This window comes from Armigeres subalbatus, chromosome 1, assembly GCF_024139115.2.
Source record: "Armigeres subalbatus isolate Guangzhou_Male chromosome 1, GZ_Asu_2, whole genome shotgun sequence".
Lineage (NCBI taxonomy): Eukaryota > Metazoa > Arthropoda > Insecta > Diptera > Culicidae > Armigeres > Armigeres subalbatus.
Genome location: NC_085139.1, coordinates 73,934,031 through 73,947,711, shown reverse-complemented (window position 1 = coordinate 73,947,711; position 13,681 = coordinate 73,934,031).

The window sequence follows — 13,681 nt, the reverse complement described above, 5'->3', positions numbered from 1 at the left end:
GAGGCTTCCAGGCCTCTTGAAAGGAGGCTTCCAGGCCTCTTGAAAGGAGGCTTCCAGGCCTCTTGAAAGGAGGCTTCCAGGCCTCTTGAAAGGAGGCTTCCAGGCCTCTTGAAAGGAGGCTTCCAGGCCTCTTGAAAGGAGGCTTCCAGGCCTCTTGAAAGGAGGCTTCCAGGCCTCTTGAAAGGAGGCTTCCAGGCCTCTTGAAAGGAGGCTTCCAGGCCTCTTGAAAGGAGGCTTCCAGGCCTCTTGAAAGGAGGCTTCCAGGCCTCTTGAAAGGAGGCTTCCAGGCCTCTTGAAAGGAGGCTTCCAGGCCTCTTGAAAGGAGGCTTCCAGGCCTCTTGAAAGGAGGCTTCCAGGCCTCTTGAAAGGAGGCTTCCAGGCCTCTTGAAAGGAGGCTTCCAGGCCTCTTGAAAGGAGGCTTCCAGGCCTCTTGAAAGGAGGCTTCCAGGCCTCTTGAAAGGAGGCTTCCAGGCCTCTTGAAAGGAGGCTTCCAGGCCTCTTGAAAGGAGGCTTCCAGGCCTCTTGAAAGGAGGCTTCCAGGCCTCTTGAAAGGAGGCTTCCAGGCCTCTTGAAAGGAGGCTTCCAGGCCTCTTGAAAGGAGGCTTCCAGGCCTCTTGAAAGGAGGCTTCCAGGCCTCTTGAAAGGAGGCTTCTATCAAAAATTTGTGTTCCATATGAAAATTGAATAACGATATAATATGGGAAAAAACTATGTACAAAAAACCTTTTTCTCTTGTTTTTAAAATTAAGCATTTATTCTGCATTTTAGATGCTGATTTCTACTTTATCGATAAAGTAGAATTAAGCACTTAAGAAGCCAAATATTGGGCCAAAACCTGCATTTATGATTTTTAATATATTCAACTCTTTTTCTCTAGGAGATAGTTAAACTCGTTGTCTGAAAAGGCTATACGAGTTTCAGAAAGAATCATAATGTATGATTATGTACTTACTGGCTTCATAATCTGCCTTAAACCGCAATAAGATTGATCGATATCATAGATTTCAATTGCGGAAAAATTGCCTATTTATCAATTTATCATTCCTATTCAAATTTTCATAGGCATTCGTAAAAAAGTCTTTAAAATCTTCTTGACGATAATAACAAATCATATGTCCAACGCCCTCAGTTCCCCTACAACCAGCAAGTTTGAAGCCGCTTAGCCTACTTATGTATGTGGTACCTGTTACCGCCCGGTGCACATGAGTTAAGTTTTCGATCAAATTTTGACAACCAATAGATCACTTTCGGACTCACCCGCTTAGCGAACTATCACTCACGCCATGCAAAAATTTCTCCCATAAATCCGGCGACGATGACGACCGACGTCCGTCCAATCAATATGTGATCAATACCTGTTCTTTCCAACCGCATTTGCAGTCTTGAGGGCGGTTTGGAGCAGCCTGCTTGGCTGGACTGGACGTTGAAGTTCGTTGAACCCCGGTTCTTCAAGGTGATTTGTTTCATAAACCGGGGATCGCTCAAAACTCAGGTTCAAAAACCGACTACCCCGGCAAAGGGAGGAAAGATCCTGAACTGCACAAATCAATCTCAGACACCTCGAATCGAAACATGTTTGATGGGAAACGGTGTGTGTGCGTTACGTGCTAATGCTGCTGCTCCTTTTAAGGGTGTGGCGAAACGTGAAACATCGGAGCTGCTGACCGCGACCGAGCGACAACGCCGGTGAGAGTGAAAGGTTCCGGTGATGATCCTGGTGGCCGTTTGTGGTCGCACCCAAGCTGGATTCATGGACGACCATAAGTCAGTGTCTTATCGCGATCGTTGCTCAACTGGTAAATCCAATAAATTTATTATTTATGATGCTCAATTGGCTGATTTGCTGTGCCACGGGCCAGTTGAATGTTGATTGGCAGACGATGCCAAAAGTTGATTGCAATGGTAGCCTTTTGAATAAATTGTTCAAAAACTGCGTTACTGATTCACAATATTCCGAAGATTTCTATACAACCAACAAATGAAGTTTGTAAGATTCTACACACATTTTTGAATGATACACAATGGTTAGCATGGAGATAAGTAAATTATGGAAATATGGGAAAGGCGATCAGAATTGAGTTGTCCTTCCGTACTTTGTGTTTACTTTGGATTGGATTGAATGTTTAATTCATCCAAAACTTCAAATTATGCATTCAAAAAATACATTCGCAACAAGCAGCATCGTTAACATGAGAAATATGCGCAGAATTACGGTACAAGTATGTCCACTGAATTTCCATTCCATCAGATAAAGCAATTTTCGTCAAATCACGATTCCTGACTCGCGTCGATTATCGATTCCCAGCTGGATTAACCTCAAGGGACATTACCCCCCAACAAAGTAACAGCAAGTCAATGTTGATGCATATGTGCACTTCCCATTCGTGTGTCCATCTCCATCTGCTGCTCTCCCTGCTCTTCTTGGTGGTGTAACGATAATGACCTTCCTCTTACCGGGCACCAATCGGCAATAGCTTCGCTGCTGGCTGGAAAGTGCTGCAGCAGACAGGTCGCATTACAGCATAATTGCATGCGCCCAGCAATTGCAGAGGCAAATTTTCTCTCTAAATTATCTCCCTCGACCGCAAGTGCCGAAAACCACGCACGACACGATCCGACCTGGTGCTGGATCACGCTGCGTTCGGTTTCGCGCTAGGACTTAGAGCTATTTTTGATGAGCTTCTGCTGCGCGGTGCACAGTGGCCGAAAAATGAACGTTTTGAGGTTAAGGTGGGGACTGCATCTCCGCTTGAATTCAGAAATGACTCGCAAAACCCAGATAGAAGAATAGTTACAAATCTATAAGAGACAGCCAATATGATCGACGGTACGATTGGTTCGACTAAGAGGGTAGGCAGAATCTGGAGGAGAAGGCCGCAGCGCGGGCGATGACATTGCAGCAAGAGACCCGGCAGAACGTGGAACGCTATAAACGGAAGCGGAGACAACAGACCCGCCTTTTTCAGGAGAGCAAACGCCGCCTGGGAAGAAGCGGAGTTCGAGGTGATGGAACAGCTGTGCCGTTCTCAAGAAACACGCAAGTTCCATCAGAAGCTCAACGCATTCCACAAAAGCTTCCTGCCGAATTGTGCAGGGATAAGGATGGGAGCATCTTGACGGACGAACGGGTGGTTTTAAAAAAGTGGAAGCAGCACTACGAGAAACATTTAAATGGCGCTGAGCGTACAGGCAGTGAAAATCAAGGCAGCTGAGGAGATGACTACGTCAGTTCAGCGAACGCTAACCAGCGCCCACCTTGAGGTGAGTAAAATATACCATTTAACAGCTAAAGACCAATAAAGCAGCTGGTAAGGATAATACTGGAGCTGAGCTCATCATGATGGGCACGGAAAAGCTGGCGACTTGCCTGCACAAACTGATTGTCAGAATCTGTGAGTTTGAACAGCTACCGGAGGAATCTAAAGAAGGAGTAATAGGTAATCACTACTTGGTAAATAGGTAAATCACTACTTGGGCCTATGGACCCGATTCCCGGCTCACTGCACAGAAAACTAAGGATTTATACTATTTGGAAGCCGTAAGTTTATGGTTGATAATTTTAAAAAAGTCTCCCATTTATTTCGCACAATACTCAATATTTTTCAACCATTCATTTCACTCCTAATTGGTCCAATTATAGAAAATAAAAATGTAGATTCCGAACATTCGCTCTCCGTTGCTATACCACTGAGCCGAAGTGAATCTTTCCACTTTTACAAAACGGTATTTTCATATAAACACCTACCTGAAAATCGTCAGTGTTCTCGATACAATCATTGCTTGAAGCTGTTAATCACCACACAATAATTCTTAGCTCACGCACTTTATTCTTTTCTATTTGTTCGCTTCACTAGAACTAATCTAAACTTATTACAATACATTTTAAAATCTATCCTCAAACCGAACAAAAATTCACCTCGACATAAGAGCTTCTAGCCGCACCGTGCTGCCAAAAGGCCAGGAGTCTTTTTTAGTATGAAAAAAATCATTCAGCGTTCATAGGAAAACTATCTAATACGTTGACGCTATCATGTTATTTATAATTCTCTCGATTTCAAAAAGTGAAAAAAATATAGTTTTTAAGCGTTTGGAAGTAATTTGGATGAGTGAATATATCTTTTCAACCAAATAAAAATTATTATAAATAATACCATCTGGCATCATGTCGGCGTTGAACGTGCATATTTTTGTTTACGTCGCATTTTCTACCGTCCCGAGAGAGAATGAGAGTAAGATGTTGAGAGATTGAGCGAAATTTTGCTTAGGCCGGGAACTGGTTTGGAAGTGGGCCGGAAACAAAATCGCTATGACTGAAATGAGTGCTGGACCTCGTTTACTTAAATCAAATTAAAGCTTTTTTAAACGATCTTTACCAAGAAAAGCTATTTTTAAGCAGAAGTGAACCCCATTGAAGTATTGCACGGCCCACGAAATTTAGGAAAAGTTGCTTCCTGTCATAAATATCCATTAAATAATGCAGTCGTATGCATGTTAGGCCGGGAATGGGGTAAGAAATCCTATGCCCCATTTACAGGAAAGGTGACAAGCTGAAGTGCGAAAATTTTCGAGCGACCACCATCCTTAATGCTGCCTACAAAATAATATACCAGGTCATCTTCCGTCGCTTATCACTGTCACTGTCATTAGTGAATGAGTTCGTGGGATCAAGCCGGCTTCATTGACGGACAGAGGTGAGCCAGCCAAGGCCTGAAAACCTCTTAAATAAAGACGATAATAATAATAATAATTCATTGACGGCCGCTCAACAATGGCCAAGATTTTTACTTTTTCAGCAAATCTTCCAAAAATATCGTGAATACCAGGTCCCAACGCACCATCTGTTCATGGATTTCACGGCGGCATACGACAGATAGACCGCGTAGAGCTATGGATAATTATAAACGAGAACAGCTTCCCCGGGAAGCTTACTGGACTGTTCAAGACAACGGCGTATGGTGTGCCAAACTGTGTGAAGATTTCGGGCGAACATTTCTCACGCTTACTTTAACCTACTCAGTGACTGAGTAAAATTGCTCTCTCTTCCTATCCCACGGAAATTTTACTCAATTTCCGTCAAAAGCAGGACAACTTAAAACTATGATTTTCTGATTAAATTCGATTTTCGTCTTTTCCTTTCCCTTAGGAAAATTTTCATGGGTAAAAATTTCAAAACTTTGATGAATTTTCTTCTTCTTTTTGGCATTACATCTCCACACTGGGACAGAGCCGACTTAGATTAGTGTTCATTTAATCACTTCCTCAGGGTTGTAGGACAAAAGGTCGAAGGTCCAAAGGTCGAAGGTCAAAAGGTCGAAGGCCAAAAGGTCGAAGGTCAAAAGGTCGAAAGGACAAAAGGTCGAAGGGTCAAAAGGTCGAAGGGACGAAAGGTCGAAGGGTCAAAACAAAAAATCTGAGCCAAAAGGTCGAAAGTGAAAAGGTCGAAGGTCAAAAGGTCGAAAGGACAAAAGGTCGAAAGGTCGAAAGGTCAAAAGGTCGAAACAAAAAAATCTAAGCCAAAAGGTCGAAAGGACAAAAGGTCGAAGGGACAAAAGGTCGAAACACAAAATCTGAGTCACAAGGTCGAAGGGTCAAAAGGTCGAAAGGTCGAAGGGTCAAAAGGTCGAAACAAAAAATCTGAGCCAAAAGGTCGAAGGTCAAAAGGTCGAAAGTCAATAGATCGAAGGTCAGAAGGTCGAAACAAAAAAATCTCAGCCAAAAGGTCAAAGGACAAAAGATCGAAGGTCAAAAGGTCGAAAGAACAAAATGTCGAAGAGACAAAAGGTTGAAGAGACAAAAGGTCGAAAGTCGAAAGGTCAAAGGACAAAAGGTCGAAGACCAAAAAGTCGAAGATCAAAAACTCGAAGGTCAAAAGGTCGTACTATCGAACTTTTGTCCCTTCGACCTTTTGTCCTTTTGTCCTTTCGACCTTACATCCTTTCGACCTTTTGTCCTTTCGACCTTTTGTTCTTTCAACCTTTTGTACTTTCGACCTTTTGTCCTTTCGACCTTTTGTCCTTTCGAGCTTTTGTCCTTTCGACCTTTCGTCCTTTCGACCTTTCGTCCTTTCGACCTTTCGTCCTTTCGATCTTTTGTCCTTTGATCTTTTGCCACAGATTCTTTAACAGTTAACTGCGAGGTTTCTAGGCCAGGTTACCATTTTGCCTTCGTATATCATGAGGCTAACACGATGATCCTTTTATGCCCAGGAAGGTCGAGACAATTTCCAATCCGAAAATTACCTAGACCGGCACCGGGAATCGAACCCAGCCACCCTCAGCATGGTCTTGCTTTGTAGCCGCGCGTCTCCCCGCACGGCTAAGGAGGGCCCCAATGGCACCCTCCTGATGAATTATAGGCACCTCTAAATCATGTTCGATTGAGCTCAAATTTAGCATGGGGTCATATTTTGGGGTAATAAAACTTTTTTTTATGTCTTTATTATCGAGACTTTCAGCCCAAGGCTGGCTCGTTTCGTAATGAAACTTGTGGGCAATGTCCTTTATTTTACCAGTTAGTTTATTTATTAGGCTCAAATGTTTAATAAAAAACTCTACGGAGCCGAAAACATCAGAATTAATATGACAAATTAATCCGAAGAACTATCAGTTTCTCTGCGAGATGTCTTCTGTGGCGGGGAACGGTCTATCGATCCAACCGTAACAGAATGTTCCCGTCGCTGACTCGTCGATTGCGCTAGTTTCTTTTTTTCCTCTTCCTCTTTCATCTTTCTGTGGTAGTCCGTGTAGCCCAATATTGCCTTCTTCACAAACCAGATCCGATCTGTTTTGTTCTTGAAGACCATTTTTTCCGCTAACTTCTCGCGTTCTACCATCGAGTTGGGTATTTCGCATGCTTCCTTTCGTTCCGTTGAGCCGCTGTCCAATTCCACTACATCTTCCTCTGGCACTTCAATGACGTCATTCTCCATTGGTTCTGCCGATGTTTGTCCCGATGCTGCTCCGAAGCCAATAACGACTCCAGAGTATGATTTCCGCTGTCCGTTTTGCGTGTTCGCACCGGCTGCTTGCTCCTTCTGCTGATTCCCATTTTTCCTTTAAGGACACGCATCCTTTCGATGCCCTTCTGCCCGACACACGAAGCATTTTTTTCGTAGATCCTTGTAGAACACATTTCCTCTCCAATTTGACACTTCCAGCGATGAAGGAATTTCCGTCTTCTCGTCAATGTAAACACCTCTCACTCCGGTGTACATATGGTCGAGTATGTCCTTTTTTTGAAATTCGATGACAATTTTTTTCCCATACGTTCCATTGGCACCTTAGGTACAGTTCTGCCACCTTTGCAAATGTTCGGCCGACAATGTCCATGTCATCCGCGAAACAAATAAATTGAATCTGTAGAAATCGTACCCCGGCTGTTACACCTGGCTCTCTACATGACACCTTCTAGCTTGGATAACCCTGAAAGAAGGCTTCTGGGATGGTTACTTTTAGGGGTGGAAGGATCCTTCCCAGGCTTGCGGATGGGTATGACTTTGGCTGACTTCCAGGACGATGGGAAGTAGCTGACACGGAGGTACTGATTAAAGATCAGCGAGAGGTACTCGAGGAATGGAGCACTCGTGTGTTTGAGTTCACGATTCAGGATGCTGTCGAAGCCTGGGGCCTATTTGTTTTCTGATGATCTTATATAGGCCGCCAATTTGCCTGCTGAGATCTCCAACTCCCCCGATAAGTCGTTGGAAATATGATGAATGTAATTAACATGCTCATTAACGGTTGCTTGACTGAAGGTGTTCTGTCCAAGATTGTGTGAGCTAACAAAGTGACGACCAATTTTGGCGACCTTCTCTGCAGGAGTTATCAAGCGATCCATAGAGCGGTTGTTGTCTAATGGTTATGTACAAGTCTAACGTTGCATGGACTCCGGACCGACTCAGCCGAGTGAGGGAATACGGGCTCATGATCGTGAAGTGGCCTTCCTACATATCCTTGCTCCAGATGGTGCCGTTTCGATTGCCGCGATTGTTGCTTCAGGCTTGATGCTTTGCATTCAGGTCACCGATAATGATGTATTGAACTTGTCACGATGCAAAAGTCCGGGATGTTTCAGGTGCGGACCGGTTTCAGGTGCGTTTTGGTGATGAATACCACGTCTATTTCCCTAGCAGTTCCACCCTAGCAGCCATTTTCAATAATGAACATGCCAATAGTGAAGACCTGGTCGAAACGGGTTTTACATCCGCGCAGCCTAGTGGCGAATATCGCCATCAGTTGCTCCGGGGTGTATAGCGGAGCAGTTTCTTCCGGTGGAGCATTGTCGTTCCCCGACTGCCGATGGAATCCAGGAGGAGGGAGTGGGGGCCATTGGCTGGAGGATGGAGCAGGCGGTGCTGGTGCTTGAACCGACGCATCTGCTGTTGTTGTAAAGGTGGGAGGATTGGAATCGATCGACGGTAAGCCGCGATGGCCGGATAGTTCACCTCGTTGAGCACAGGAAAATGTTCCTTCTTCGGTAGGGTTCTGGTGTATGCCTTCTTCCGGATTTCCAGGAATTCCGCCTGTTTTATACAGTCCTTTGTGGTGGCCCGATTTTTCCGAAAAAAAAACTACCAGGTCAACTGCGCTGGAAAGCTTTCGGAAATCAACCAGTCATGTCCATCATGTCACAGCTCTGTAGAGCCCACGCGTGTGATTTGCAACTCAGATATACCCAAACCATATGTTCTAGGCTCTCCAACGTGTTCTGGAGTTTGGATCAATTGGTCTACCAGGTCAACTGCGCTCGATGCAAATCTGACAGCAACCAATCATATCCATATAAATACTGAAAGCAGATGCGTATGTTTTGGAACTAAGTTATACCCGAATCAATAGTTCTAGCGTTCTAGATGTACCAAACTTCTGAAGTTTGGATCAATTGGTCGGAAGTTCCAGGAATTTTACCCGAAGGTCCTGCGGAAGTTCCTTCAGGGATCCCTCCGGAAGTTCCTCCAGGAATTCCTCCGGAACATCCTCCAGGAATTCCTCAGGAAGTTCCGCCAGGGATTCCTCAGGAAGTTCCTCCAGGAATTCCTGCGGAAATTCCTCCAGGAATTCCTCCGGAAGTTCCTCCAGGAATTCCTCCGGAAGTTCCTCCAGGAATTCCTCCGGAAGTTCCTCCAGGAATTCCTCCGGAAGTTCCTCCAGGAATTCCTCCGGAAGTTCCTCCAGGAATTCCTCCGGAAGTTCCTCCAGGAATTCCTCCGGAAGTTCCTCCAGGAATTCCTCCGGAAGTTCCTCCAGGAATTCCTCCGGAAGTTCCTCCAGGAATTCCTCCGGAAGTTCCTCCAGGAATTCCTCCGGAAGTTCCTCCAGGAATTCCTCCGGAAGTTCCTCCAGGAATTCCTCCGGAAGTTCCTCCAGGAATTCCTCCGGAAGTTCCTCCAGGAATTCCTCCGAAGTTCCTCCAGGAATTCCTCCGGAAGTTCCTCCAGGAATTCCTCCGGAAGTTCCTCCAGGAATTCCTCCGGAAGTTCCTCCAGGAATTCCTCCGAAGTTCCTCCAGGAATTCCTCCGGAAGTTCCTCCAGGAATTCCTCCGGAAGTTCCTCCAGGAATTCCTCCGGAAGTTCCTCCAGGAATTCCTCCGGAAGTTCCTCCAGGAATTCCTCCGGAAGTTCCTCCAGGAATTCCTCCGGAAGTTCCTCCAGGAATTCCTCCGGAAGTTCCTCCAGGAATTCCTCCGGAAGTTCCTCCAGGAATTCCTCCGAAGTTCCTCCAGGAATTCCTCCGGAAGTTCCTCCAGGAATTCCTCCGGAAGTTCCTCCAGGAATTCCTCCGGAAGTTCCTCCAGGAATTCCTCCGGAAGTTCCTCCAGGAATTCCTCCGGAAGTTCCCCCAGGAATACCTCCCCACGTTCCTCCCGGAATTCCTCCGAAGTTCCTCCAGGAATTCCTCCGGAAGTTCCTCCAGGAATTCCTCCGGAAGTTCCTCCAGGAATTCCTCCGGAAGTTCCTCCAGGAATTCCTCCGGAAGTTCCTCCAGGAATTCCTCCGGAAGTTCCTCCAGGAATTCCTCCGGAAGTTCCTCCAGGAATTCCTCCGGATGTTCCTCCAGGAATTTCTCCGGAAGTTCTTCCAGGAATTCCTCCGGAAGTTCCTCCAGGAATTCCTCCGGAAGTTCCTCCAGGAATTCCTCCGGAAGTTCCTCCAGGAATTCCTCCGGAAGTTCCTCCAGGAATTCCTCCGGAAGTTCCTCCAGGAATTCCTCCGGAAGTTCCTCCAGGAATTCCTCCGGAAGTTCCTCCATGAATTCCTCCGGAAGTTCCTCCAAGAATTCCTCCGGAAGTTCCTCCAGGAATTCTTGCGGAAGTTCCTCCAGGCATTCCTCCGGAAGTTCCTCCACGAATTCCTCCGGAAGTTCCTCCAGGAATTCCTCCGGAAGTTCCTCCAGGAATTCCTCCGGAAGTTCCTCCAGGAATTCCTCCGGAAGTTCCTCCAGGAATTCCTCCGGAAGTTCCTCCAGGAATTCCTCTGGAAGTTCCTCCAGGAATTCCTCCGGAAATTCATCCAGGAATTCCTCCGGAAGTTCCTCCAGGAATTCCTCCGCAAGTTCCTCCAGGAATTTTTCAGCAAGTTCCTCCAGGAATTCCTTCGGAAGTTCTTCCAGGAATTCCTTCGGAAGTTCTTCCAGGAATTCTTTCGGAAGTTCCTCCAGGAATTCTTCAGTGATTCCTCCGGAAGTTCACCTGGAAATTCCTCCAGGAATTCCTTCGGAAGTTCTCCCAGGAATTCTTCCGGAAGCTGGTTCTTAATTTCCTCCGGAAGTTTTCTCTGGAATTTTCCCGGAATTTTATTTCTGGAATGCTATAGAAAGTTCCTTCAGGAATTTCCGAATGTTCCTTATAAAATTCATCCGTAAGTTCCTTCTGGAGTTCTTCCAGAAGTTGCCTCTGGATCTCATCCGGAAGTTCCTTCTGGAATCCCTCTTGAAGTTCATTCTAGAATTCCTTCAAAAGTTCCTTCTGCAATAATTCAGGATGTTCCTGCAGGAATATGTCCGGAAGTTTCTTCTGGAATTCATATGGAGGTTCCTTCTAGAATTCAACCAGAAATTCCTCCGAAAGTTGTTCCTAGAATTTCTCCTGCAGTTATTCCAAAAATTCCTCCTGCAATTTCTTAGGAGATTCTACCAGGAACAACGGCATAAGAAAATCATCGGCGTTCTACTACGGACTTGTATGAACATGAATGGTCTATGTCAGATTTGTATCGAGCGTAGTGATCTGATAGTCCAATTGATCCCAATTCCAAGACAGTTCGGAGAATCTAGAGCACCTGGTTTGGGTATAAAGCATGGACTCTAATAAAGACATGTATGAACATAACTGGTTGATGTCAAAGTTGTGTTGAGCGCAGTTGACCAGGTAGACCAATTGATTCAAACTCTAGAAAAGTTTGGGAAATTTTAAATTTCTGTTCATACAACTGTGTTGCAGACGTGCGGGCTCTACGAAACGAACATGTATGGACATGACTGGTCGATTTCAGATAGTTATCGAGCGCAGTTGATGTGGTAGACGGATTGATCCAAACTCTAGAATAGATTTTTTTTCAAGTTCGTTTATTTGGGCTCTTTAGAACAGATTGCAGAACCTAGAAGAACCTAGTTTTCACCGGGTTTGGCAAGAAATAACATTTTTAATAGTTCAACGTTGATAATCATTAGTATCGATGGGTCTGGCAAATTGCTGGAGAGTTTTCAAATCAATTGATTAGACAATCTCTATAATCCAGTGAAAGATAAAGACGTTATTCGCGTTTGAAATCTCTCCTAATTTCGCGACGGTTTCGATTTTCTACCTTTCTCTCTAACCATCACACCACAAATTCTATTTGCAGATTCTGTCTACAAGTGCACCATACAAACAGCGAAGTTATTTGTAACTATATTTTACCTCCAAAGGAACTGAAAAAAATAAATAAAAGTGAGCTGCAGCTGAGCACAAAGTGTTTTACATCATATCAAAAACATTGTGACATCTTTAGTGTACCGATGTGTTATTTTATTTGTGCATCTAATCGGTTTTGCTTCTGATATGCCACATATGAGGCCCAATCATTCAAGAAGTCATTTGAGAGGCAGAGTGCGATACCAGTTAAGCATTGTGTGTTTCTGAAACTGGAAACTGGCTTTAATGAGACTTGATGTAGTTCCAGAATCCTCAATGAAATTTAATAGGAACAAAGCAGCTATTTGGAAAATATTGCACGTGCTAGACGTAGTTTAAGTCAAAATGATTGGTGAAAGTCGAATTTTCGATTAATGTTCACCAAGGATTTAGTGCACCGGCGTCATCGTTGCGATAGTACTGAGCGACCCTCGTTAAATCTTGATTGAGCCCAGCCCGAAAGTTCTACGATTTTGATGTCGGTGCTTGCGACGCACATACGGGATTCGTTATTTTACCGATTTTAAACATTGCCTGGCGACCTTTTTGCTTTTAAAAGTTGGGAAAAATCTTAAAGAGTTCATCGATCGATTCATACTAAAATCTCCTAAATCGGTTGAAATATGGCTGAGGCATTAGCCCATACTTTTTGACCACTTTTTGTAACGGTCTCAAATTTGAATCTGCAGAATGAAATGACCCAAATTTAGACAGAATCTCCCGTGTGGAATATCCGGATAATTATATATGGCAATTGTTTTGTTTAGATTCTAAGCATATGCGGTACACAAGATTCTGTTTTTACACGATTTACATTTTCTCAATTATGCACTCATCCTAAATGTTTACGGCATATTAATCACCATGTGATTTTTCTTTGAATTGTTTAGGATTTTTTGAAACATGTTGCAAATACTTTGGTGACAAATTGAAGTCACACGATCAAAATTACGAGCGAAAAAAAATCGTGTAAAACAGAATCCTGTGTATTTCGATAAATCTCGTTTCAGGTGGTTCGAAACGAAATTCCGCGGAATTTCGCGGATTTGAGCATGGCGAAATCTGATATATCGATTTCGTTTCGTTTCATAAAATAACAAAAATTTCGCTAGAAAAAACTAGCTTCTAACGAAATTTAACGAATCTATGACAAAAGGTCGAAATCATTCCGTGCCGATAGTTCGAACGAGCCAGACGTGTGTGCTGTGTCTCATCGCGGATTGTGTTCGGTAGTGCGAGTCTATTGTGTGGTGCCTACCTACGGATCCAAGGCGATCGCTGTCGGCGAGTGAAGTAGCTGCTTCTGGCGACGCCAGTGAAGCAGGCTATTGTTACTGCTGCTACCTACAGCAGCAGGGGCAGATAAGTAGAAACGTTTTTATTGTTCTCCCATCTGCTTGATTCGGAGTGGGACTGATAGAATAAATAAAATTAGTTTTTTTAAGTTTTTTTTTTCTGATTAGCTATTAGTCTTAAGTTAACATAAGCTAAATCATCCTTCCACCTTGCGGGGTGAGAATGGAGACAGAGACTGTGGAAGGCAATGGGCCTCCAAAAGATGCAGGGCGCACACGATTGTACCATGCGGCTTCGCCTGGGCCTTGGGTTGTTTACTTTCGGCAGAAGGTGAAGAGCCTAGATTTTCTGGGCATAAAACGAGATTTGACGCGTCGTTTTACGAAGCTTGAATTCAGCCAAATCAACAGGAACAAACTACGCATCACCGCACCTACATACCAGGTGGCGAATGAAATTGCTGGCGACAGGGCGTACAATGTTGAATATTTAGT